The sequence below is a fragment of the Dama dama genome, chromosome X, assembly GCF_033118175.1.
Source record: "Dama dama isolate Ldn47 chromosome X, ASM3311817v1, whole genome shotgun sequence".
Classification (NCBI taxonomy): Eukaryota; Metazoa; Chordata; class Mammalia; order Artiodactyla; family Cervidae; genus Dama; species Dama dama.
In genome coordinates this window covers 154,649,760-154,676,578 of record NC_083714.1, presented here as the reverse complement: position 1 = coordinate 154,676,578, position 26,819 = coordinate 154,649,760, and the positions used below count along the sequence as shown (strand labels likewise).

At 41.8% G+C, this 26,819-nt stretch overlaps 1 pseudogene; it reads right to left on the bottom strand.

Moving 5' to 3' along the window:
• Positions 1–22,157: 22,157 nt before the first annotated feature.
• Positions 22,158–24,100, bottom strand: LOC133052966 (testis-specific Y-encoded protein 3-like; annotated as a pseudogene).
• Between the last annotated feature and the right edge of the window lie 2,719 nt (positions 24,101–26,819).

Sequence of the window (26,819 nt, the reverse complement as noted above, 5' to 3'; positions counted from 1 at the left end):
GAAACTATGTTGTATGATGTTATGGTAAATATACAACACTGCATATTTGCCAAACCTGTAGAATCATACAGGAAAAAAGGTTAATCAATATTTACACATTAAACACACACACACGTTTTGACATAAAGAGTGGAATGTAGAATTTGACCAAATAATTATATTACCATGAACTTAGAAGATGCTTACTCCTTGGAAGGAAATGTATGACCAATGTAGACAGCTCATTAAAAAGCAAAGACATTACTTTGTCAACAAAGGTCCGTCTAGTCAAGGCTATGGTTTTTCCAGTGGTCATGTATGGATATGAGAGTTGGACTAAAAGAAAGCTGAGAGCCTAAGAAATGATGCTTTTGAACTGTGGTGTTGGACAAGACTCTTGAGAGTCCCTTGGACTGCAAGGAGATTCAACCACTCCATCCTAAAGGAGATCAGTCCTGGGTGTTCATTGGAAGGACTGATTTTGAAGGTGAAGCTCCAATACTTTGGCCACCTGATGAGAAGAGCTGACTCATTTGAAAAGACCCTGATGCTGGGAAAGATTGAGGGCAGGAGGAAAAGGGGATGACAGAGGATGAGATGGTTGGGTGACATCACCAATTCAATGGACATGGGTTTGGGTGGACTCCGGGAGCTGGTCAAGGAGCTCCGGGAGATGGTCAGGGAGGCCTGGAGTGCTATGGTTCATGGGGTCTCAAAGAGTTGGACATGACTGAGTGACTGAACAGAACTGAATTATATTGCAAATTTAGGAAAGCTCCTCACTAGCAGTCCCAGACTCAAATACCTTTGAAAATTAGTGGATTTTGCAAGACTTAAAGAAAAAGAGAGAAATGCTTTACTCTAGTTGATAGTGTTCTTTCTCAGAGGGGTACAGGTTAACAATCCTGATACTGCTATTCTTTTATGCTTGAATTGAACAATTGGCTGAAAGTGTTTAAAAGAATTGATACGCCTGAAATCTGAAAGAAACAAGGATGTAGAAGGAAACACAAATCTTGGTTCTCAGTATTGTTTTCCAATAAAAGAAACCAGGCTTCTTGGAGAAATGACTGAATATAGGGCTCATAGAAGAAATATAGAAGAGGAGCCTGGAGGATCTTTTAGCATCAATAATGAAGTGCTAAAAAAAAGGGGGGGGGGGGCACACTATTGAGGTTATGTCCAAGAAGACAGGGATGGGCTTCCAATGGCCAAAACTGCAATATGATAATCAAAATAATAAATTAAGTAAGTCATCTTGGGGATTACACCCCGAAGAATAAAATAAATATCTGAGCCCATACTGAGATAAATAAATGACTGAACACATGTGAAAGAATAGACCTATGCCTCATGCAGATGAATTTCATATAATTTATATAGGTAATTTTGCTCTCAGGGAGGTGGAGTGTAACTCCTTGCTCCTCAGGAGTGAGTCACACATGGTGGTTTCCTTCCAAAATATACAACAATTTGGAGAGACAGAAAAGGAGTAACTTGATAGTGTAAGAACCTGACAAACAATATTTCAGCACAGTAGTCAAGGTCTACATTAACAGTGATACGGCATGCTGATAGTATCCATACCATAAAAGAGCACTTCACCTCTGAAGTCATCCTCCCCCAAAATCCATAGTCCCAGGCTAACAGGAAAAATATCAGAAATCTACATTGAGGAACATTTTATATAGCACATGACTAGAACACTTAAAAACTATCAAGATCATAAACATAAAGAAAGTCTGAGAAATTGTCACATCCAAGAAGAGTCTAAAGAGACTTGGCTACTAAATGCAATGTATGATCTGGGATGAGTTCCTGAGATAGAAAAAGGATATTAGGTAAAAGCTAAGATCTTAGTGGCAAAAGGAAATCTTTTAAATGAAGTAGTGCTATAGCAAACAGCAATAAATGTGATTTGAGGGAAGTTTCTGATACATGGAACTATCTTTGCTTCTGTGTAAATTTACTTTTTTTTTTTTTTTCTAAGATCAAAGGTTTTTTTTTTTTTTTTTTTCATGTGTCTGGTGGGTGTTGTTACATAACAAGCGTCCCCCACAAGTGATTGTGCTTTCATATACTTTCCTGCACAATACTGTATAGAGTCCATTAGTACAGAACCTTTATTTTAAGACCAGGGTGTCTGGAAGCACATGTAAAAGTAGCAGGATATTGCTGAATCTGTCAGATGTGTACTAAGGCTTAGTTTGTTGGACCAACCAGAAAGCTGGTCTCACAAGCACACTGTCAGAATGGAATTTGTTCATATGCAGGAGACATCCTGTACCAGACAAACTTCAACTCATGAAAGGACCTTCCTCTGGCCATTCTCTTCCCTTTATCTTGTAGCTCTAGCCTCCAGAACTGTGCAAAATAAATTTCTGTTCTTCAGATGCCCCTCCAAGCATGCACTGGCCCAAATGCACTAAGATATATACATACACATGCACATTAAGAATAAGATAAAGGTAGAAGGTCATTTTACACTGGGAGAAGAGAGTTTGTTCAATAAATTGTGATGCAACTATTAAGTAACCTTCCGGAAATAAATGCAAGCTTGAAGAATTCTTTTGCTATACCCAATAATCCCTATATAAGTTCCCTTCCTGAAATGTGATTTATCTACCTTTGATTGTCCATGACCACTTATCCGTCAAAATTTAGTTCAAGATTGCTCCTTCTTTCCCCTCCTCTCTCTTGATAAGCAACTCATTGTGGAGCGATTGGATGAGATCAACCAAGACAGGCGTTCATGATAGGGTACACAAAGACATCGTGGGCAAGAATGAGACGGCAAGGTGAAGAAGTGATGAAGAAGATATCGATGCAGTCAGAGTAGCCTAGTATGGGCAGTGAGAAATCAAATAGAAGTGATGTGATAAGACCCACAAAAGCAAGGAAGGGAAGTGTGTCACATGAGATATCAGTATTTAAGCAGGGAAAACAGGATATCCATGCTAGGGTTTGTCATGGGCCGTCAGTGCCGAAGTGAGATTAAGATGCATTCACAGAGAAGAGCAGCTTGCCTTGAGAATTCCATTTAGTCTGGAAGATATTAAATAGGACGCTGCCCTGACATGCAGGTTACAAGCCTAAATCCAGAGAAGAGGAAATTCACAAGGAACAAGCATTAATGGGTAGAAAGCCAGAGGTAAAGGAAGTAGGGGGAGGGCATCCATGCGTGGAGGTGGCGCAGCCTTGTCTGAGCAGTTAGAGGCTGAGTAGACCAAGGAGAGCAATTGCACATGGGGGTGTCGCCAGTGAAGACTATCAAAGTCCAAGCGAGGTAAATGGGGGGCGTGTTTATAAAGGGGATGCCTGGAGTGAGTGTCAGAGTCTGAACATATTTAGAAAAGCGTTCTCATGTTTTGGGGACTATACAGCATTTTGTGATATCAGAGCCTGAGTTATAAATGGAGAATGCACCCACACACACAGTCGGGCAATTGCATAGGTACACTTTCCACACACTGTCTAATGAGAGCAGATGGGCAATAATGAGTATATATACGCCTCAATACTGGATTCAAAATTCCACCTTCCACAAAAAATAATTGGGCATTCTTGGAGAAATTGTCAATTCCATGGCTAGGGCAGGGAAAGTACAGGATGAGCCTGGAGTATCTTTCACCAAAAGCATCAGATTGTTCAAAGAATGTTGGGGAGTCATCAACAGGACAGAGAAGCCAGCTTAAAGAAATTCCCCCTGTCCAAGGCTGGAACAATGTGGACATCAAAATAGATAATGATAGTGAGGGATAATGATTCATTCAGTAAGCTAAGAGACTATTAATCAAATAGATATACATCAGTAAATATAAAACGATGAGAAGTAAAATATTTACATGTTTTAAAATACAAAAAAAAAAAAAAAAAGTAATAATTGCCAGATAGGATACTGTAACAACAGTAGAGAAGATTGACTGCAACCTCTTCAATCAAATGATCCAAGTGAACATCATCAACAGTGGGACACACTGAAATCATGAATCACCTGATAGAATGAGATGATATGAACACAGTATCATTTCTGTTATTTTTCTGTCAAAGATGCAAAACATCAAATTCATCATGAGAAAATACTGGATAAAGCAAAACTGAGAACTGTGTAAAATAACTGCCCCTTATCTTTGACATCCAAGTAATACTGGCCTCATAGAAAGAGTTGGAAAATATTCCTTTCCAATTGTATTTATACATTTAGAATGCAAGTATGCACCATTGGCAGGAATCTTTAAGTATTTGGTAGAATTTACCAACTAAGCTATCTGGGTCTAGGTGTGGTAGGGGGTGCGTTTGTGATGTGGGTTTGGGGAGAAGTTTAGAAATTAGAATTATAATACTTTGCTATTCAGATTTTTATTTTTCTTGAGTCCATTTCAGTCATTTATGTATTTCTACAAGTTTTTCAGTTTCATCCAAATTTTCTAATTCTTGTCATGGTATTCCCTTATAGATATATAAATAAATATATATATATATATATATATTATAGATAGATGATAGATATCGATATAGATATTGATATATTGCTCAGAAGTTGTAAGAATTTTTTCCTTTTTATTCCTAATTTTAATAATTTCTGTCACCGTTTTTCTTCCTTTTGTCCATACAACGATTTTGTGTCCAATTATTGATCATTCTGAGCAGCCAACTTTTAAAACATACTTTTTAATTTATTATTTATTTTTTAATTGAAGGATAAAGGCTTTACAAAAATTTCATGTTTTCTGTCAGACCTCAACATGAATCAGGCATAGGCATACATATATCCCCTTCCTTTTGAACCTCCCTCCCATCTCCCACCCCATCCCTCCCCTCTAGCTTGATATAGAGTCCATGTTTTGAGTTTCCTGAGCCATACAGCAAATTCCTGTTGGCTACCTATTTTACATATGGCAATGTAAGCTTCCATGTTACTCTTTCCATACATTTCACCCTCTCCTACCCTCTCTCCATGTCCATAAATCTATTCTCTATGTCTCTTTCTCCATTGCTCCCCTGCAAATAAATTCTTCACTAACATTTTTTTCTAGATTCTGTATATATGTTAGAATATGATACTTATCTTTCTCTTTCTGCCTTACTTCACTCCGTATAATAGGTTCTAGCTTCATTAACCTCATTAGAATGCCTTTCTTTTTATGGCTGAGTGATATTCCATTGTGTATAAGGAATACTATACTTCTTCCTTATCCATTCACCCATTGATGGACATCTAGGTTGCTTCCATGATCTAGCTAATGTAAACAGTGCTGCAATGAACAATGGGATATGTGCATGTTTTTCAATTCTGGTTTCCTCAGGGTATATGCCTAGAAGAGGGAGTGCTGGGTCATATGGTGGCTTTATGCTTAGTTTTCAAAGGAATCTCCATACCGTCTTACATAGAGGCTGTATCAATTTACATTCCCACCAATAGTACAAGAGCAATCCCTTTTCTCCACACCCTCCCCAGTAGTTATTGTTTGTAGATTTTTTGATGAGGGCCATTCTGACCAGTGTGAGGTGATTGTAGTTTAGTTTTGTATCTCTCTAATAATGAGTGATGTTGAGCATGTTTTCATGTATTTGTAAGCAATCTGTATGGCTTCTTTGGAGAAATGTCTATTTAGGTCTTTTTCCTACTTTTTGATTGGGTTGTTCTTCTGGTATTGAGTGGCATGAGCTGCCTTTATATTTTGGAAACCTACTTTTTGTCAGTTGTTTCATTTACTATTATTTTCTCCCATTCTGAGGGTTGCCTTCTCACCTTGCTTATAGTTTCCTTTGCTGTGCAAAATATTTTAAGTTTAATCAGATCCCACTTAGTTATTTTGTTTTTATTTCCATTACTGTAGGAAGTGAGTCACAGAGGGCCTTTCTTTGATGTATATCATTGAGTGTTCTGCCTATGTTTTCCTCTAAGAATTTCATAGTTTCTGGTCTTACATTTAGGTCTTTAATCCATTTTGTGTTTATCTTTCTGCATGGTGTTAGGAAGTTTTCTAATTTCATTCTTTTACGTGTAGCTGTCCAGTTTTCCCAGCACCATTTATTGAAGAGGATGCCTTTCCCCTTTGTATATTCTTTCCTCTTTTGTCAAAAATAAAGTACCCATAGGTGCATGTTGTTTTATTTTGTTTGTTTGTTTGTTTGTTTTTCCTGAGGTCTCTATCTTGTTCCCGTGGTCTACATTTCTACTTTTGTGCCAGTACCATACTGTGTTGATGACTATAGCTTTGTAGTATCATATGAAGTCGGGACGGTTGATTCCTCCAGTTCCATTCTTCTTTCTCAATAGCTTTGGCTATTTGGGGTCTTTTGTGTTTCAATATGAATTGCAACTTGTTGTTGTTGTTCTAGCTCTGTGAAAATGGTAAATTGAGTAAATTTACCACTGGTAAATTGAGAGGGATCACATTGAATCTGTAGTCTGCATTTGGTCATATAGTTATTTTCACAATATTGATTCTTCCTACCCACAGACATGGAATATTTCCCCATCTGTTTATGTTGTCTTTGGTTTCTTTCATTATCTCTGATTTTTCATGGTTCATATATAGAAATGCAAGTGATTTCTGTGTATTGATTTTGTATCCTGAAACTTTGCTAAATTCACTGATTAGTTCCAGTAATTTTCTGATACGATCTTTAGGGTTTTCTATATAAGGTATCATGTCATCTGCAAACAGTGAGAACTTTGCTCTTCTTTTCCAACCTGGATTCCTTTTATTTGTTTTTCTTCTCTGATTGCTATAGCTAGGAGTTCCAGAACTGTGTTGAATAATAGCGGTGAAAGTGGGCACCCTTGTCTTGTTGCTGATCTTAGGGGAATGGCTTCAGTTTTTCAACATTGAGAATAATTGTGCTGTAGGTTTATCATATATGGCCATTACTATGTTGAGGTAGGTTCCTTCTAGGCTCATCTTTTGAAGAGTTTTTATCATAAATGGATGTTGAATTTTGCCAAAAGCTTTTTCTGCACCTGTTGAGATTATCATACGGTTTTTAATTTTCTATTTGTTAGTATGGTGCATTCCATTGCTTTTTGTATTATTGAAGGATCCTTGCACTTCTAGAATAAACCCAATTTGATCATGGTATATGAGCTTTTTGATGTGTTGCTGAATTGTGTATGCTAAAATATTGTTGAGGGTTTTTGCATCTATGTTCATCAGTGATATTGGCCTGTAGAGTGTGTGTGTGTGTGTGTGTGTGTGTGTGTGTGTGTGTGGTGTTGTCTTTGTCTGGTTTAGGGTGGTGGTGGTATCATAGAATGAATTTGGAAGTGGTCCTTCCTCTGAAATTTTTTGAAAGAGATTTAGAAGGATAGGCATTAGCTCTTCTCTAAATGTTTGATAGAATTCTCCTGTGAAGCCATCTGATCCTGGGCTTTTGTTTCAGGGGAGATTTTTTATCACAGCTTCAATTTCATTGCTTGTAGTAGGTTGTTCATCATTTCTACTTCTTCCTGGTTCAGTCTTGCAAGATTGAACTTTTCTAAGAATCTGTCCATTTCTTCCAGGCTATCCATTTTATTGCCATATGATTATTCATGACAACTTCTTACAATGTTTTGTATTTTTGCATTGTCTGTTGTAACCTCTCCTTTTCCATTTCTAATTTTGTTGATTTGCTTCATTTCTCTCTCTCTCTTTTTTTTTTTTTTCCTTTCTGAGTCTGGCAAAAGGCTTGTCAATTTTGTCTATCTTTCCCAAGAACCAGCTTTTAGTTTTAGGTTTGTTTTTCTTTTTTTTTTTAATCATTACCATTATCTCTTTCATTTCTTTTTCATTTATTTCTGTTCAGATTTTTAGATTTATTTTATTCTGCTAATTTGTTGTGTTGTTGTTGTTTTAAGTGCAAAGTAAAGTGGTCTATTCAATGTTTTTTCTTGTTTCTTGAGATAGGATTGTATTGCTATAACTACCCTCTGAGAACAGCTTTTGCTGCATACCATAGGTTATGCGTTATCATGTTTTCACTGTCATTTGTTTCTAGAATTATTATTATTTTTTAAATTTCCCTTCTATACTTCAGTCACCTGAAGCCATCTGATCCTGGGCTTTTGTTTCAGGGGAGATTTTTTATGTTGTGTGTTATTTAATCACCATGTGTTTGTATTTCTTACAGTTATTTTCTTGTACTTAATACCTAGTCTTATAGTGTTATGACCAGAGAAGATGCTTGATATGATTTCATTTTCTAAAGTTTACTGAGGTTTGATTTGTGAACCAAGATGTGGTCTATCCTGGAAAATGTTCCCTGCGCACTTGGTGAGAAGGTGCATTCTTCTGCATTTGGATGGAATGTCCTGGAAATATCACCTAAATAACCAACTTTTGATTTGCTGATTCTCTCTGTTTTGTTTTCTCAATTTCATGTATTTTGCTCATACATTTTTTGCATGCTATGTATGCTTAACATGAGCTAATTTGTTAAGTGTTTTCTATTTTCATTCCTCACAAGGTACAGTTTAGCCTTGAACAACAAGAATGTGAACCTTGCATGTCCATTTACACAAAGGTTTTTTTTTTTTTTTTTTTTTTTTGTAGTAAACACTAGAGCTATTTGAATCTGCAGAAAATTAACCATCAATGTGGGAGAACCGCATAGGCAGAGTGACGACTATAATTTATGCATGAATTGTCAACGACAGAAACAGTTGCTGTCCTAGTGTCATATTGTTCAAGGGTCAACTGTATTGTCTTGTATTTCTTGTGATTCTTTATTTACTCATTTAGGAGTATGTTGAATAATTTTCACATATTTTCTGTTTCTCAAATTTTTTTCTAAGTTAATTATATTCAAAGCATATACTTTATATGATTTCAATCCTTTAACATTTGTTTTAAGGATACCCATCTCCACAGGCAGAGAAGTTCCAGCAAGACAGTAGGTGCTGGCGTGGCAGCTAAATGACGCTGGGACGACTGTGAGCAGATACCCCATGAAAAGGGCAGAGAAGCCCTAGAAAGATGGTAAGCACTGGACCAGTGGCTGAATGGTGCAGAAGCGACTTTGAGGCCATATCCCACTTCAAAGGGCAAATGAGAAGCCCCAGCAAGATGGTAGGAGGGGCAAAATTGTGTTTAGAATCAGACCCATACCCACAAGAGACACTCATAGGGTTCAAACAAGCCTTGGACACATGAGGACCCAGAGACCCCACAGAGACTGAGACAGAACTGTGTTTGGTACTGGTGGAAGTACTGGTGGAGGTGGAGGTACTGGTCAGCAGTGGACTGCCACAGGAGCAGGGGCTCTGGGTGCAGCAGATGTGTGTATGGCACAAGCCCTCTTGGAGGAGGTTGCCATTAACCCCACCATAGAGCTGTCAGACCTTACACAGGACAAGGACATAGACTCTTGGAGGGCTCAGACAGAACCTTGTGCTCACCAGGGCCCAGAAGAAAGGAGCAGTGACTCCCTGGCCCCCACCATCTCCCATGCTCCCACCCTCCCCCGCCCCGCCAAGAGACTTACCACAACTTTCCTGTGAGTCTCCAGGAGTCTCTGGTGGAGGCGTGGGTTGGCGGTGGCCCACTGCATGGTTGGGGAAACTGGGTGTAGCAGTGCATGCATAGGACCTTTTGAAGGTGGTAGCCATTGTCTTCATTACCTCCACCATAGTTTGGCCCCAGGTAAATAACAGGGAGGGATCACAGCCCCACCCATCAAAAGAAAGTTGGAATAAATATTTACTGAGCATAGCCCCGCCCTTCAGAACAAGACCCAGTTTCCCCTTCAGTCAGTCTCTCCAATCAGGAAGCTTCCAAAAGCCTCTTATCCTTTTCCACCAGAGGGAAGACAGACTGAAAACCACAATCACAGAAAACTAACCGTCCTGATCACAAAGGCCACAGCCTGGTCTAACTCATTGAAACTATGAGTTTCAGGCCACGAAGGCCCACCAAAGATGGAAGGGTCATGATGGAGTGTTCTGACAAAATGTAGTCCAATGGAAAAGGGAATGGCAAATCACTTCAGTATTCTTACCTCAAGAATCTCATGAACACTATGAAAATGAAAATAAGATAGGACACTGAAAGATGAACTCTCCAGGTCAGTAGGTGCCCAGTGTGTTATTGCAGATCAGTGGAGAAATATCTCCAGAAAGAATGAAGAGATGGAGCCGAAGCAAAAACAGCACCCAGTTGTGGATATGACTGGTGGTGGAAGTACAGTCCAATGCTGTAAAGAGCAATACTGCATAGGAACCTGGAATTTTAGGTCCATGAATCAAGGCAAATTCGAAGTGGTCAAACAGGAGATGGAAATAGTGAACATCGATATTCTAGGAATCAGTGAGTTAAAATGGACTGGAATGGTTGAATTTAACTCAGATGATCATTATAACTGCTACAGTGGGCAACAATCCCTTGGAAGAAATCGAGTCAACCATCATAGTCAGCCATCATAGTCAACCCAAAAGCCTGAAATGCAGTACTTGGAAACAATCTCAAGAACAACAGAATGGTCTCTGTTCATTTCCAAGGCAATCCATTCAATATCACGGTAATCCAAGTCTATGCCCCAACCAGCATTGCTGAAGAAGCTGAAGTTGAATCATTCTATGAAGCCCTGCAAGACCTAAAACTAACACCCCCCAAAAGATGTCATTTTCGCTATAGGGGACTGGAATGCAAAAGTAGGAAGTCAAGAAACGCCTGGAGTAACAGGCAAATTTTGCCTTGGAGTACAGAATGAAGCAGGGCAAAGACTAGTGGAGTTTCGCCAAGAGGACACACTGGTCATAGCAAACACCCTCTTCCATCAATGCAGGGGAAGACTCTGCACATGGACATCTTCAGATAGTCAATACCAAAATCAGATCGATTATATTCTTTACAGCCAAAGATGGAGAAGCTCTGTACAGTCAGCAAAAAACAAGACCAGCGGCTGACTGTGGCTCAGAACATGAACTCCTTATTGCCAGATTCAGACTTAAGTTGAGGAAAGTAGGGAAAACCACTAGACCATTCAGGCATGACCTGAATCAAATTCCTTAACGTTTATACAGTGGAAGTGAAAAACAGATTCAAGGGATAAGATCTAACAGACAGATTCAAGGGATAAGATCCTGAAGAACTATGGACGGGCATTCATGACCTTGTAAAGGAGGAAGGGATCCAGACCATCCCCAAGAATGAGAAATGCAAGAAGGCAAAATGGCTGTCTGAGGATGCCTTACAAATAGCTTTGAAAAGAAGAGAAGCAAAAGGCAGAGGAGAATAGGAAAGATATATCCATTTGAATTCAGAGTTCTAAAGAATCACAAGGAGAGATAAGAAAGCCTTCCTTAGTGATCAGTGCAAGGGTATAGGGGCAAACAATAGGGTGGAAAAGACTAGACATCTCTTCAAGAAAATTAGAGACACCAAGGGAAAATTTCATGAAAAAAAATGGGTACGATAAAGGACAGAAATGCTATGGAGCTAACAGAAGCAGACATTATTAAGAAGATAGAAGCAAGGTCTGATGCTGTAAAGAGCAATATTGCATAGGAACCTGGAATGTTAGGTCCATGAATCAAGGGGAATTGGAAATGATCAAACAGGAGATGGCAAGAGTGAACATGGACATGCTAGGAATCAGTGAGCTAAAATGGACTGGAATGGGTGAATTTAACTCAGATCACCGTTATATACCCACTACTGTGGGCAGAAATCCCTTAGAAGAAATGGAGCAGACATCAGAGTCAACAAAAGAGTCCAAAATGCTGTTCTCGGATGCAGTCTCAGAAACGACAGAATGATCTCTGTTCATTTCCAAGGAAAACCATTCAATATCACGGTAATCCAAGTCTATGCCCCAAGCAGTAATGCTGAAGAAGCTGAAGTTCAACGGTTCTATGAAGACCTGCAAGACCTTTTAGAACTAACACCCAAAAAATACGTCCTTGCCATTATAGGGGACTGGAATGCAAAAGTAGGAAGTCAAAAAACACTTGGAGTAACAGACAAACCTGGCCTTGGGGTATGGAATGAAGCAGGCAAAGGCTAATAGAGTTTTCCCAAGAGAACACACTGGTCATAGCAAACACTCTCTTCCAACAACACAAGAGAAGACTCTACACATGGACACCAGATGGTCAACACCGAAATCAGAGTGATTATATCCTTTGCAGCCAAAGATGGAGAAGCTCTATACAGTCAGTAAAAACAAGACCAGGAGCTGACTGTGGCTCAGATCATGAGCTCCTTATTGTCAAATTCAGACTTAAATTGAAGAAAGTGGGGAGAACCACTAGGCCATTCAGTTATGACCTAAATAAAATCCCTTATGATTATACAGTGGAAGGGAGAAATCGATTTAAGGGACTAGATCGATAGAGTGCCTCCTGAACTACGGACAGAGGTTCAACGGACGGAGGTTCATGACATTGTACAGGAGACAAGGATCAAGACCATTGTCAAGAAAAAGAAATGCAAAAAGGCAAAATGGTTGTCTGAGGAGGCCTTACAAACAGCTGTGAAAGAAGAGAAGCAAAAAGCAACGGAAAAAAGGAAAGATACAAGCATCTGAATGCAGAGTGCCAAAGAGTCACAAGGAGAGATAAGAAAGCCTTCCTCAGCGATAAATGCAAAGAAATAGAGGCAAAAAGATGGGCTCAATAAAGGACAGAAATGGTATGCACCTAACAGAAGCAGAAGATATTAAGATGACGTGGCAAGAATACATAGAAGAATTGTACAAAAAATAGATCTTCACAACCCAGATAATCATGAAAGTACGATCACTCACCTAGAGCCAGACATCCTGGAATGCCAAGTCAATTGGGCCTTAGGAAGCATCACTGTGGACAAAGTTAGTGGAGGTGATGGAATTGTAGCTGAGCTATTTCACATCCTAAAAGGTGATACTGTGAAGTGCTGCACTCAATATGGCTACAAATATGGCAAGCTCAGCAGTGGTCACAGGACTGGAAGAGGTCAGTTTTCATTCCAATCCCTAAGAAATTCAATGCCAAGGAATGTTCACACTACCACACAACTGCACTTATCTCACAACCTAGTAGAGTAATACTCAAAATTCCCCAAGCCAGGCTTCAGCGGTACCTGAACTGTGAACTTTCAGAAGTGCAAGGTGGATTTAGAAAAGGCAGAGGAGCCAGAAGTCAAATTGCTAACATCCACTGGATCATCAAAAAAGCAAGAGAGTTCCAGAAAATAAATATATTTCTGCTTTATTGACTATGCCAAAACCTTTGACTGTGTGGATCACAACAAGCTGTGGAAAATTCTGAAAAGATGGGGCACCAGTCCACCTGACCTGCCTCTTCAGAAATCTGTATGCAGGTCAGGAAGCAACAGTTAGAACTGTACATGGAAAAACAAACTGGTTCCAAATTGGAAAAGGAGTACATCAAGGCTGTATATTGTCACCCTACTTATTTAACTTATATGTAGAGTACATCAAGAGAAACAACGGGCTGGAAGAAGCGCAAGTTGGAATCAAGGATGCCGGGAGAAATATCTGTAGCGTCAGAGATGCAGAGTACACCACCCTTATGACAGAAAGCAAAGAAGAACCGAAGAGGCCCTTTATGAAATTGAAAGAGGACAGTGTAAAATTTGGTTTAAAACTCAGCCTTCCGAAAACTAAGATCACGGCAGCTGGTCCCACATCAGTTCATGCTACATAGAAGGAGAACCAGTGGAAACAGTGGCAGACTTTACTTTTGGGGGCTTCAAAATCATTGCAGATGGTGACTGCCACCATGAAATTAAAGGACGCTTGCTCCTTGGAAGAAACGTGATGAACAACCTAGACAGCTAATTAAGAAGTAGAGACATTACTCTGCCAACAAAGGTCTGTCTAGTCGAAGCTTTGGTTTTTCTAGTAGTCATGTTCAGATGTGAGATTTGGGCTATAAAGAAAACTGAGCAGTGAAGAATTGGTGCTTTTGAATTTGGGTATTGCGTAAGACTATAGGACTGCAAGGAGATCCAACCAGCCAATCCAAAAGGAAATCAATCCTGAATATTCATTGGAAGGACTTATATTGAAGCTGAACCTCCAATAAGTTGGCCATCTGATGTGAAGAACTGAGTCAATTGAAAAGAAATCTGTACACACATTTTCCTATGTGGACTTTGGAATTCTACGTATTTCACTCATGAAAACCTGGGTGCTGACTTTCCTACATGAAATCTGGAATTTTGTATATTTCACTTATGAACGTCTGGTCATTGATGTTAGTACATAAAAAGTGGAATTTGATGATTTCATATATGTAAATCGGGGCACTGGTTTTCCTCTGTTGAGTATGGATTTTCCTATATTTCACATAAGAAAATCTTGGCAGAGACTGAATCCATGAAATAATGAATTTTCTATATTACATTTAGGAAAATCTGGGTCATGATTTTCCGACACAAAATATTCAACTCTCTGTATTTCACAAATGAAAATCTGGGCACTGGTTTTTCTACATGAAATATGGATTTTTCTACTTTGGCATTTGAAACGCTAGGCACAGAGCTTTTCTCCAAGAAATATGAAATTCTTGTATCTCACATCGAATTGGGAATAAACACGGTCACATTTTGTAACATGAAATAAGTATGGAATTTTTCATGTTTCTCATTTGAAAACGTGTGTGGCAACTTTCCTTCATGAAATACAGAATGCTGTATTATTTAACATTAGATTTTGTGTGTGTGTGTGTGCCGGAAAGATTTTTTAAAGTATAAGGAGATAGAGAAAGCTTCTGGCATAGACATCAGAAGGTGGCACATTTGAAAGACTTGGCATCAAGTTTGCAACAAGAAATGTGGAATTTTCTACTTCATTTATGCAAGCGATTTTCACGCGTGAGGTATGAAAATCTCTATATTTCACACAAGAAAATTTGCATGAATCTTTCCCAATGTGAAATACGGAATCCTGTATATTTCACATTGGAAAACCTGGGGACAGATTTTCTCATATGAAATACAAAATCTCAAGTATTCACGTGTGAACATTTGTGTCAAATTGTCACACATAAAATACGGAATTTTCCGTGATTCAGAAATTAAGATCTGGGTCAAACAGTCAAATATAGAATCAACTATATTTCGTGTATAAATCTCTGGTCACAGATTTCCCTACTTGGAATTCTCTGGATTTCACCTATGAAAGTCTGGGTAAAGGTTACCCCACACGATATATGGAATAATTTGTATTTCACACATGAAAATCTGGATGCCAATATTTCTACATGAAATGCATAAGTCTCTAGAGAAACATTTGTATTTCTAGGTTTTGATTCTTGCACATGATATATGCAAACTTGTATGTTTCACATATGAAAATGGGGATGCTGTTCTTTTCTTTCCTTTCTTTCTTTCTTTCTTTTTTTTTTTTTTTTCTGCATGAATTACGGGATTTTCTGTGCAGGTTTTACTACATGAAGTTTTGCAATTCTGTATATTTATTGCCAAAATCTGGGCATCCAATTTCCTATATTAACTATGAAATTATCAAAATCTCCAAGATTTACATGAGAGCAGATTTCATCACATAAAATACGGAATTATTTATATTTCACATCTGAAAACCAGGGTGCAGATTTTCCTGAGTGAATTATGGCATTATCTCTATTTCTCAATTGAAAATCTGGGCACCATTTCTCCCACATGAAATATGGAATCTCTGTGATTCCTTCCCCAAACTGTGGGTGGAGATATTCTTACATGAATTTTGGAATCCTCTATATTTCCCATATAAGAATCAAGGCACATATTTTCTAGCATGAAATATGCTATTCTTTCTATTTCATATTTCACCATCTAGGTATAGCTGTCTCTAATTGAAACATGGAAACCTTTGTATCTCACATATTTAAGTCTGCAAGCAGATTTCCCTGCATGCAACATGGAATTCTCTATATTTCACATAAGAAAACCTGATGAGGAATTTTGACATGGAAATATGCATTTTTGCTGTTGTTGTTGATGTTCACTTGACTTGGGAAAACCAGGGTACAGATTTCCCTAGAAGACATATGAACTGTATGTATTTCAGATATGAAATGTTGAGTGCAGCTTTTGTACAAGGAACACGGAATTTTCAGTGTTTCAAATATGGAAGTCTTACTTCAGATATTCTCATATGAAATACAGAATCCTTATATTGAATGTATAAAATCTGGACGCTGAGTTTTCTCATAATGTGTGCAATTTGCTACATGTCACATATGGGTTCCTGGGTATAGATTTTCCTACACAAAGTATGGATTTTTCTGTATTTCCCTTATCAAAATATGAGCACGGGGTTACTTTCTGAAACATGGAATTCTTCATATTTCACATTTGAAAATATGGGTGTTTTTTTTTTTTTAAATATTATTTCTACATTAAATATGTAATGGGATGGATTTCTCTATATTTCACATTTGAAACTCTGGGCACAGATTTTCCTGCATGAAATAGGGAATTTGGTCTATAGTGGAATGAAATATTGAACTGCAGACCCCGGTTGAATTCTTGGCCCAGAAATATCCACTGGAGAAGGGATAGGCTATCCACTCCAGTATTCTTGGGCTTTTCTGGTGACTCACCTGCTAAAGAATCTGCCTGCAATGTGGGAGACCTGTGTTCGATCCCTGGATGCGAAAATCCCCTAGAGAAGGGAGAGGCTACCCAATCCAGTGGGGTCGCAAAGAGTCAGACATGACTGAGTGACTCTCACATTCATTTTACTTTGAAATCAGGGGTTTGCTCCATGGCTCAGTGGGTGAATAATTGGCCTGCAATGCTGCAGACATGGGAGATACACGTTCGATTCCTGGGTCAGGAAGATCCCCTGCAGGAGGGGTAAATCACTGCAGGAGTCCTGCCTGAAAAATCCCAAGGACCGAGGAGCCTGGAGGGCTACTGCCCATGGGGTCACAAAGAGTCTGACACAACTGAACGACTGAGCACTAATGGAAATCATCCTGCATGCGGAGCAAGAAGAAAATGAAAAAAAAAAAAAAAAGTAACAGAGACTATAGGATTAGCCAGCAAAATGTGAAATATGTGGCTCCCCCCGCCCCCTGGAGGAACTCAAGTTCCCAGGGCATACACATCGGCAGTCCCAGGTGAAGAGGACAGAACGAATGGGGCAGAATAAGTACTTCTGGAAAGCATGCTCCTAAGACTCTTCAAATATGGCAAAACATGCGAATCTACACGTCAGCTTAACCTGCGATCACACTTCTCCCTTCCTGAAGCCCTTGTGTTCCTTCAGCACCACCTAGTCAACACCACCACTTGGTGTCTGGGATAGCGAAAATTCTGCCTTTCCATGCAGGTAGCCTGAGTTTGATCCCTAGGTCAGGAAGATTGCCCTGGAGGAGAAATTGGCAACCCACTCCACTTTTCTTCCCTGGGAAACCCCATGGATAGAGGAGCCCAACGGACTACAGTCCATGGGATCTCAAAGAGTCAATACATGACCAAGTGACTATCATGTGACTTACTTAATCCTCTGAGTAAGGTGCCTGGCCCATGATTTGGTATGCAGTATGCTGTTATTAACTGATCATGCACCCCGTTTCACTGGGCTATAGAAGGTCGCTGAGGACAAGAATTCTTTAACAGCGTTCTCTTGCCTTTCTGTGAGTGATGCTTTATTTAAATTCATGAAAAAATTCTGCATGGGTAGCATCACTTTAATGACCAATGCAAGGATTCATGGGGAGAGGTAAAACTCACTTTCCTTCATTCCTGCAGCAGTATTTAAAGAACACTTAACAAGTCAACCCCAAATCTTTCCTGCCAGATGAAAAATTTCCTGACAGATGCATTCCCACAACATCTTGGCCCTCTGTGGTCCTAATTAATATTCTCAATTCAACCAGTGAGCTTCCTGCCCCTTGATAAATTCTCTAAATGTGTGGGTATTCTTGCTTCCAAACGTGTATCACTGTTAGCTATACCTGCAATAAAGCATTTCTTGCTGTTCACAAAGACCATGGAACTCACTAAAAAAGTCACAGTTCAAAATGGTGGAAGTATCTGATCCAGGAATGAAAGGGTCAAATCCACAGGCAATCTCACAAAAAGATACACAAACTTAAAAACAAAAACAAACAAACAAACAAAAAAAAAAAAAACAAAAGAAAAAAAAAGAGAGAGAGAGAGCGCGAATACAAGCAACATGAGGCATGTATGTTGAACAGGGATATGCAAATACTGAGACAGCTATGGCAACAGAGCTGTGCATATTGGCACAGGCATGGATGCAACATCAAAGAGAGGAAGGCATAGGCAGACCCACAGGAAGAAACATCACCTCACATTGAGAGAGTGTAAGTTCACGAGGAAACACAATGGAGACATCCAAGCTTCTTTCTAAACAAAGGAAAACATGAACATATCCAGAGACCAGGAAACAAATGCAGCTCAGGGTGACTGAGCCAGATACTCATGGATTGATCAGTAATCCTAAGAGTTTCACACGCATTGATATCCAGTGGAAGAAAACCTTACACAACATGGCCAAGTGTGCCATCACCTCTAACAGCACATAGTCTTTAGGGCCCAGCTGAAAGTCCTAAAGAGAGTGGAACACAAGTCATGGCAAGTTTCCAGAGAATGACAATCAAGTCAACCAACCATGATTCAGTTTTACTAACCAATCCATGACCAGCTTTGCACTCTTCACTCTGGGACAGGTTAGAGCTAAAGCTACCCCTGGTACTGAAGCATTGGCAGAAAATGTTAGGCTTTGGGGGACCCTGTCCCAAACTTTACTGGTCTTTTAAGTTCTTTATAAAACCTTACTAAAACTTCTGAATGTGGATAAACATCGTGGAGTCCCTAGAATGAGTCCAGTCTAAGGTCCCAAAAACCATGCACTGATATGCCATCTGACACCGACTGCAGAGTTATTAGAGCATAGATCGTGTTCTGTTTTGTTTTTTAACTAGGACTGAGAAAGACAGGAAGCAGCCTGTGCACACCCCAAGGGTTCTTTGAAGTTTACAGATTAAGAAAGTAAGAAGACACATTTCCATAGCGTTTCCTGGGCTGGTTGTTTGGACAGCACCCAGAGAAGGCCAAGCCTTGACTCCTAGAGCTTTAGATGCTCCTCTGTAGAAGGGCAAAGCTAGGCTATAGATATTCAAATGCAAAAGCTGGCCCTGAGCAGGAGATCTAATTCAGTGCACCTTGAAGGGAACATCCATAAACCCATGAATTTGAAGTTCAATCCTGACCCTTTGCCCTGGAAAGAGATGTTGCTTTAGGGAGAAAAGCTGTGGAGTGAGAACTCCATGTGGGACAGAAATATCACCCTCAGGCATGCCCCTGTTGGAGCCATTGTATCTGGGACGAGAGGAGAATACAATGGGACAAATGTTGAACTCTCCCTAATGGAGAGTTGGCACAAATGGCTTTGTGCCAGTCTGTCCTTTGCCCTGTCCAGATGTGGACATGTTTCCGGGAAGCAGTCATCTACTTGGCAAGGACCACCCTAAGCTCACCCTCACCAGTCCCTGGGTGAGTTCCATATGCCCCAGGTGCTCCCATCGGCCCTTGGCCCACGGAGTAGTGACAAAGGCCCAGAAGAAGGACAGGTCCCTTGTGGTTGAAAACAGTCTGTGCCGCACCATTCAGTAAGGATGAGACACTGTCACCAGAGGGTTCATGAGACAAATGTTGAGATTTCTGCAACTTAGCTTGATAGAGAAGGCAGTGGCACCCCACTCCAGTACTCTTGCCTGGAAAATCCCATGGACGGAGGAGCCTGCGAGGCTGTGGTCCATGGGGTCGCTAAGAGTCGGACACGACTGAGCGACTTCACTTTCACTTTTCATTTTCATGCATTGGAGAGGGAAATGACAACCCACTCCAGTGTTCTCGCCTGAAGAATCCCAGGGACGGGGAGCCGGGTGGGCTGCCACCTATGGGGTCACACAGAGTCAGACACGACTGAAGTGACTTGGCAGCAGCAGCAACTTGATAGAGGGCCAGGGGCAAAGAGCTCACACCTTTCTGGAAAATGGGATGTTAACCACTGAGCCATCATGGAACACAGAGCGCACGGCTGGGTAGGCTGGCCCTTGCCTCTTTAACATGCCCATACCCCTCTCTTCTGCCCCTGTACACTTTGTACCTAATCTGAGTTCCTGGAAAAAAGAAGAGTTCTCATGAGCTCAGACATATATTATGGGATCTGTTTTTGCTTGCTTCTCTGTTTCCTGGCAGATTTTACCTTTTCACCTGGTCACTATTGCCAGAAACTAACATCCTCACTGTCTTCCCACCCATCTCTCTCTCTCCCTGGGCCACAGGCCCTCCATCTATCTTATACTCCCATTCCCTAGGATGTTGCCTGGAATCCTCGCTCTGGCAAAGTGACTGTCTCAGCAAAAGACCACATGCTCATGTACACAAGGTGGCTATCTGGTTCACAGTGAGTTGAATGTTAAGGCTTTTTTCCTTGTTCTGTACTCTTAAACTCTATGATGATATTCAACAGAGAGGATACTTGGGGTGCCACCATCCAACAACATTGAGTTCCACTAATTCAATCGCTGGCCCTTGTTCACCACGCCCTTCCCATGAATGTGCAAAATGGCCAGGCCCACAGTTAATGGCCCCTCGTCTTCTTTCCCCTTCATCCCCAACCCCCACCCCACAGGAAGAACTGCGTCCTCTGACACACACCCAAAGTATGACTCAACCCCCTCTGCAACACTCCATGGACTGGTAATTCCCACACAGTAAACTGAGAAGCCTACATGGAGCTGAAGTATTTTTCCTGAGGACCTGCCCAAACAATACACAGACACATACAGTCAAGGCTGTTTATTTATCTTTCAGAATTATTTCAGACACCGGAATTATTCCAGGTCTACTGATGTCTCCCGCTCCATCCGTTTCACCACCAGACCAGTCTTCATTACTTTCCTGTGCATGGGAACTACACCGGCCATTGATCTTCATGTGAAGCAGCTTCTTAGGTTTTCTATTTTAGGTAAAGAGGGACGCTTCATCATAAGTTTCTCAAAATCAGGGGTTTCCTTTCAAAACAGACACAGAGGCAGATATATAAACCTATCCTCTCTGAACAATCCTAAAGACATTTTCACTCTTCCAAGTTGGTTCCCAGGAGAGAGTCTGCAATCTTTCACATTTCCTAGAAGCAAATACTAAAAAAACATGCACCCCAGTCTTCCCTGGTAGAACTATTTACTATATCTAGGACATGGAAGCAACCTAGACGTCCATTGGCAGATGAAGGAATAAGGAACTCATGGTACCTATACACAATGGCATGCTGCTCAGTTCTAAAGAGGAACACATCAAAGTCAGTTTTAGTGAGGTGGAGTGAACATGGAGCCTATGACACAGAGTGAAGTAAGTCATAAAGAGGAAAAGAAATACTGCATGCTAACACAAATATATAGAGTTTAGGACCACGTGGGAGGTACTGACCATCTGACATGCAGGGCAACAGATAAGACAGAGACATAGAGAACAGCCTTTTAGATTCAGTGGGAGAATGTGAGGGTGGGATGATTGAAGAAAATAGCCCTGAAACACATATATTACCAGTGTAACAGAGACGATCAGTGCGAGTTTGATGCGTGAAGCAAGGCACCCAAAGTCGAGCTGTGGGACAACCCAGAGGGATGGGGTGGGGAGGGTGGTGGGTGGGTGGGGTTCAGGAACTGGGGGAACACGTGTACACCTATGGCTGATTCATGTTGGCTGACGTACGGCAAAAACCGTCACAATACTGCAACTACCCTCCATTTAAAATAAGGAAATCTCTGTAATCCTGCACAATGGCCAGTATTTTCAGAATGATTGTGGCGGGCAAAAGAGATGCAAATGAAAATTAGCAGAGAAGTGTGATGATCAAAATGGAAGCAAATGATGGTCAGTGGGGTATAGCCTTGCACAAAGAAGACTCACAGACCTTTATGGAAAGGGGACTTCGTGAGGAACAGCAGGTGGGACCCAATTTAAGAGGAAGCTGAGGGCAGAATTGTTGGCCATGGAACGACAGCTCAGAGATGTGCAGCTGAGTCAGATTTAAATCGGGGTGACTTTGGACTGACCAGGCCGCTTCATCTACCTCAAGCTTCCCTAATTAGAAACACTTGCTGTCTCAGGCTGATGCCCTCGTGCACTGGTGTCACTCTGTACTCCAGGAGTCTCAATCTATCCACAAGTGGAATAAGTGACCAAGGCTCCTGGAAAACCCTTATGTCAGTGCCCAGTCCCTGGTCTCCCCATCTCTTGTCCTCCCAGTACCTCTCGTGGTGGAGCCTTCCTCCTCATGTAGTACTGCAAAGGATTGGGCCACAGATCCTTAATGATGATCTGCCAGGGAATGAGCAAGGTCAGCACAGGGCTGGCCAGACCCCGGGCTGTCCGGTGTGCTGCCAAGAACTCCAACATCCACTGCCAATTCTGGCCCAGAGGCCCAGTGGGACCCCACCTCAGCAATCATGCCAGATCCTGTGAGGTTATGGTCAAAGAACCAGTTGAAGAAGTTAACACTGCTGTGGTGGTGCCTGTGGCTGTATGCCTTACGTTCAAATCCCTGCTACCACTGAATTGGTGAGGAATGAGATGATCGGTATCCTGCAAGAAAAGGAGTATGGGAGAAAGACCTAAATCACTTTCCAAGTTCAACCTACCCCTTTCTGCCCCCACACCCCAAGTCCAGTGAGCTGCCTCTTACCAGTGATGCTAATGAGATACTCCTTAACAGTCACTTCATTCTGGAAATATCTGTTCTTCCAAAAAGACAATGTGATCTTGCAGCAAAGAGTGGGATGCCTGAGATCCTCCACCTGCCAGGACAAACTGTGCAGGGTGGCGTGAGTGTGAAACCTCTTTATAGAAGAGCTGTCCTTTTCTGTTTTCAGGGATATATCATCTCCCCTCCCCTCCCCATGCACCTCCCTTCCTCAATTATCAGTATCTGCTGCCTGACCTTTAAGTTGGTCATGTAGTTAAGTATGTCTTTATCTCGAACACTCATCATGACTGACATTTCAGGGTGGTTCATAAACTGCTTTTAGGTCAAGGAGCCTCTAGATGTGCTGGAAGAACAAAGCTAGCCTAAACAACAGTAGCCTGGCATTGTCTGACTTCAACTTGCTACCAGTTAACTCCTCACATCTCTGTCCACACAGACTGTGTGAAGGCCCAACAAGCCCCAAGGCTATGCCTATCAACCCAAGGAGGTCCTGTGCCTAACAGAAAGGTCCTAAGCTCCATCTCAGCCTCCTAAAAGTTAGCTTATTTCTGGAAAACAAGCACCCCTCGCTGCAACTAGCATGAGCACTTACACACTGCAACATCACCCCCAAATTCATTCAGCTTTTTGGAGGAGACCTGTATTCCAGACAAGCCTTTTCTCTGAAGAGTTCCTGGTACTAATGACAATTCTTATTGGGACCTCTGCAAGTAAAGCCCAAGTATCAATTATTCCTCCTAACTAAAACAGCAAGGACATCACCCATCATATCTGGACAGCAGTCAATACCCATCATCCAATAAACACATTTTGTACCCAAACTGCCAGATCTGTAAACTGCTTTTGCAACAGCCCAGGTAAAACAAATTCCACAAGCACCACACCAAGGATACAACTTTGACCCAGAAGCCACGGATTCCCTGGATGATGGCGCTTCTGTGTTCTAGATGCAGCTTCCGCCTCTGACAGTTCTTGTCTTTCAGCCGAGGGTGGGCCCTTTGGGCTTTCTTATTCACAGGATCCAGCTCCACCTGCAGGGCTGCCAGCGCCTCCATTGGGGGCCGGTCACTCAGGGCTCCAGGTCTTGGATGTTCCTGGCCCTGCTCCTCCGGCTTTCTCTCCCGCTCTTCTGAGGACACCTCCTCCGGCTCCTCGTTCGCCGCCACCACCTCCACCTCCTCCATGATGTCTTCCACCAGCAGCTGGAACTCCTGCCCGATCCCCGCCACCTCTCCCTCCTCCAGGGCCGCGCCTTTCTCTACTGCTTCCACCCTGAACAGGGCGACCTCTTCGCCTGGTGTGCCACTTGGGACCTGCATCGCCTCTGCCTCCCCCACCCGGCAGGTAGGGCCCAGGGCACCTGCCGCGTAAAGATCCAGGCTCACAACTAAAATCCAGGATCGGGGGAGCTCCCGCCTTCCTCTGGCCCCATCTCACTCTCCATGTGGCCCTGGCGGTGACCCTGAGCTGCGAAGTAGCTGGACACGAGAGCACAGCAAGTGGCCAGCACAGCCCGCCCACCTGCTGCGGTCTACTCCACACCAGCAACTGTTTGCTTGCCAACAGCCTACAGGCAGGGAAGGGGAAACACCCATGCGCAGAGCTTTGTGACGCCATGCACGCGCAGACTATGTTGGCAGGAAGAGGCCAAACTCTACATCGTGACCACCAGACCTCATCACGAGCCAATCAGACGGAGTCTAAAGGTATTTGATCACTGGGACACGCCCCTTGGAATTCTGGGCACTCTGGCAGTGGGTGACCCAGCGGCCAAACCCTGCTCAATGCAAAGGACGCCTGTCCACTCAAGCCGTTTGCTTGACCAGCAGTGCAGAAGTGCCTGACGAGAGACTGGGAGAGTCAGGCCAGTTGGGAGGCAAAGGAAATGAACCTGAACTTGACACTGCAACCATCCTCAAGGTTGAAATTGCCTCTGGAGCAGCGGATGACTATGTGTGTTCATGGATCCGCACAGGTGAGACAGGGTTCCTGGATACATCAGGGACATAGTTGCTCACCTTAGATCCAAACTGCAAGCCATGGGCAGGGCATGGGGGTGGATGTGGGGGCATACACTGACCTCACCGCGGCGCAACTGATGCAGAGTCCATCTCTACACTTGTGACAGGCTAGAGCAGTGGCAGGAGATCAGTCTTCCTCTGAGGAAGGAGCACACCACTTCCCTCAGCTCGCTGTCCGGTCCCCATGCGGCAGGCCCAAGGCAAACCACCCTGAAAGACCCTGGCCCAAGGTCTGTCAGCTCTCGGCCTCTGCCCTCCCCCCTACCCCACCCCACCACCGCCCTGCCTCCCCCATCACCCTGGCTGGCGGCTTAGAACAGGCACCTGGGTGCCTAAGGATATGCGGCGTGTGCACAGATGCACTCCTCACTTGGGTGAGGAGTGTCTCAGGGGGACCAAAGTGTTCCTCCTGGGCATTAGTTACTATCTACCTCCTGGCCACATAGCTAACATGGACACAGTCATGTTATGTGCACAGAGATGCCATGCTCACACTCTGTTTCCTGCGATGCCTGGAGTTTCACACTGAGCACCTACCTTAGACCAGAGAACATGCACACACACAGAAACACACACAAACAAAGGTGACGCAAGCACACACCAGTCCACACACACATGCAAGACACAGGGACACAAATGCAAACAGGGAACACTGATGTTTCAGAGGCTGAAGAACCACTGGTTCATATGAAATGCAGAGATTTCCTAATTTCTTATAGGAAAATCTCCATTCTTATCTTCAGATGTGAAATATAGAGAAGTTCGACTTTCATGAAGGATAATTAATGCCTAGATTTTGATACAGGTAATACGGAGAATTCCATATTTCATGGCTAACAGTCATTCTCTCATATATATGTATATATATATATATATATATGTAATATATATAATATCTATATATATATATATATTCTACACATATATAATATCTATATATAAAAATACAAAGGATATGATAGGTCACGAAGAAACAGTGGTGCCCAGAATTTCATTTGTGAAATAGAGCCAATTCCAATTCCATATTTGTTCCCCATATCTTAATTATATACTTCATTGAGATTTCATACAGGAAATGTATACAATTTCACAATTGAAGCAGGAAAATGTATGCTCAACTTTTCATAGGTGAAATATGAAGAATTCCCTGTTCATGTAGGGAAAAGTGTGCACAGATATCCATATGTGAAACAGACAAGATTCTGTACTTGATGAAGACAGTTATACGAGTAGATTTTCAAATATGAACTGCACATTTCCTTTTTCATGTAGAGAAATCTGCACCCACATATGAAATATGGAAAATTATGTATTTCATGAAGGAAAATCATCTTTCAGGTTTTCACATGCATGCAGCAGGGCACCCAAAGCCAGTGATCTGGAACAACCCAGAAAATGTAGGTAGGAAGGGAGGAAGGGAGGTCGAGGGGCTTGAGGATGGGTGGGGCCCATGTATACCTATGGCTCATTAGTATTGATGTATGGCAGAAACCATCACAATATTGTATAGTTAGTAATTAGCCTCCAGTTAGAGTTAAAAAAAATTCATCTTGAGAACAACAAAAGAATAAGGGACTCTACCCAGTGTCCTGTGGTGATCTAAATGGGAAAGAAATCCAAGAATAATGGGATATATGCACAGATGAAACTGATTCACTTTGACGTACATACAAGAGAAACAAAAACAAATGTTATAAAGTGACTATAGTCCAATAATAATTGTTTGAAATAGATTACATGTCAGCTATACCTCCAACAGTGAATAAATCAATGGTTCCCCCATTTGCAGTATATATGTTCTTGAAGACATTATGCTAAGTAAAATGTTTCAGTTACAGGAAGACATAATTTTTTTCATCACATGACATTGTTAAGTTGAAATCCCTGTGTTAATGAACAGACTGTGGTCATTGGGCTAGTGCAAATGGCCCATGATGGTCCAAGTTACCAACTTTTAGTCACAGGTTGAGTAAACTCATCAGGACAGATTCTGTAATAGAGGCAGGATGGACAATGGAGCTGCAGGCATTAGCTCAAGACGATTAGTGAAGTAAGAAGACCAACTCCACCAACAGAAAGCCTCTCAGCAGAGTGTAGTGAAAGACCTCTTACAGCTTTCCCCCAGGGCCCTCCAGTCTCTCT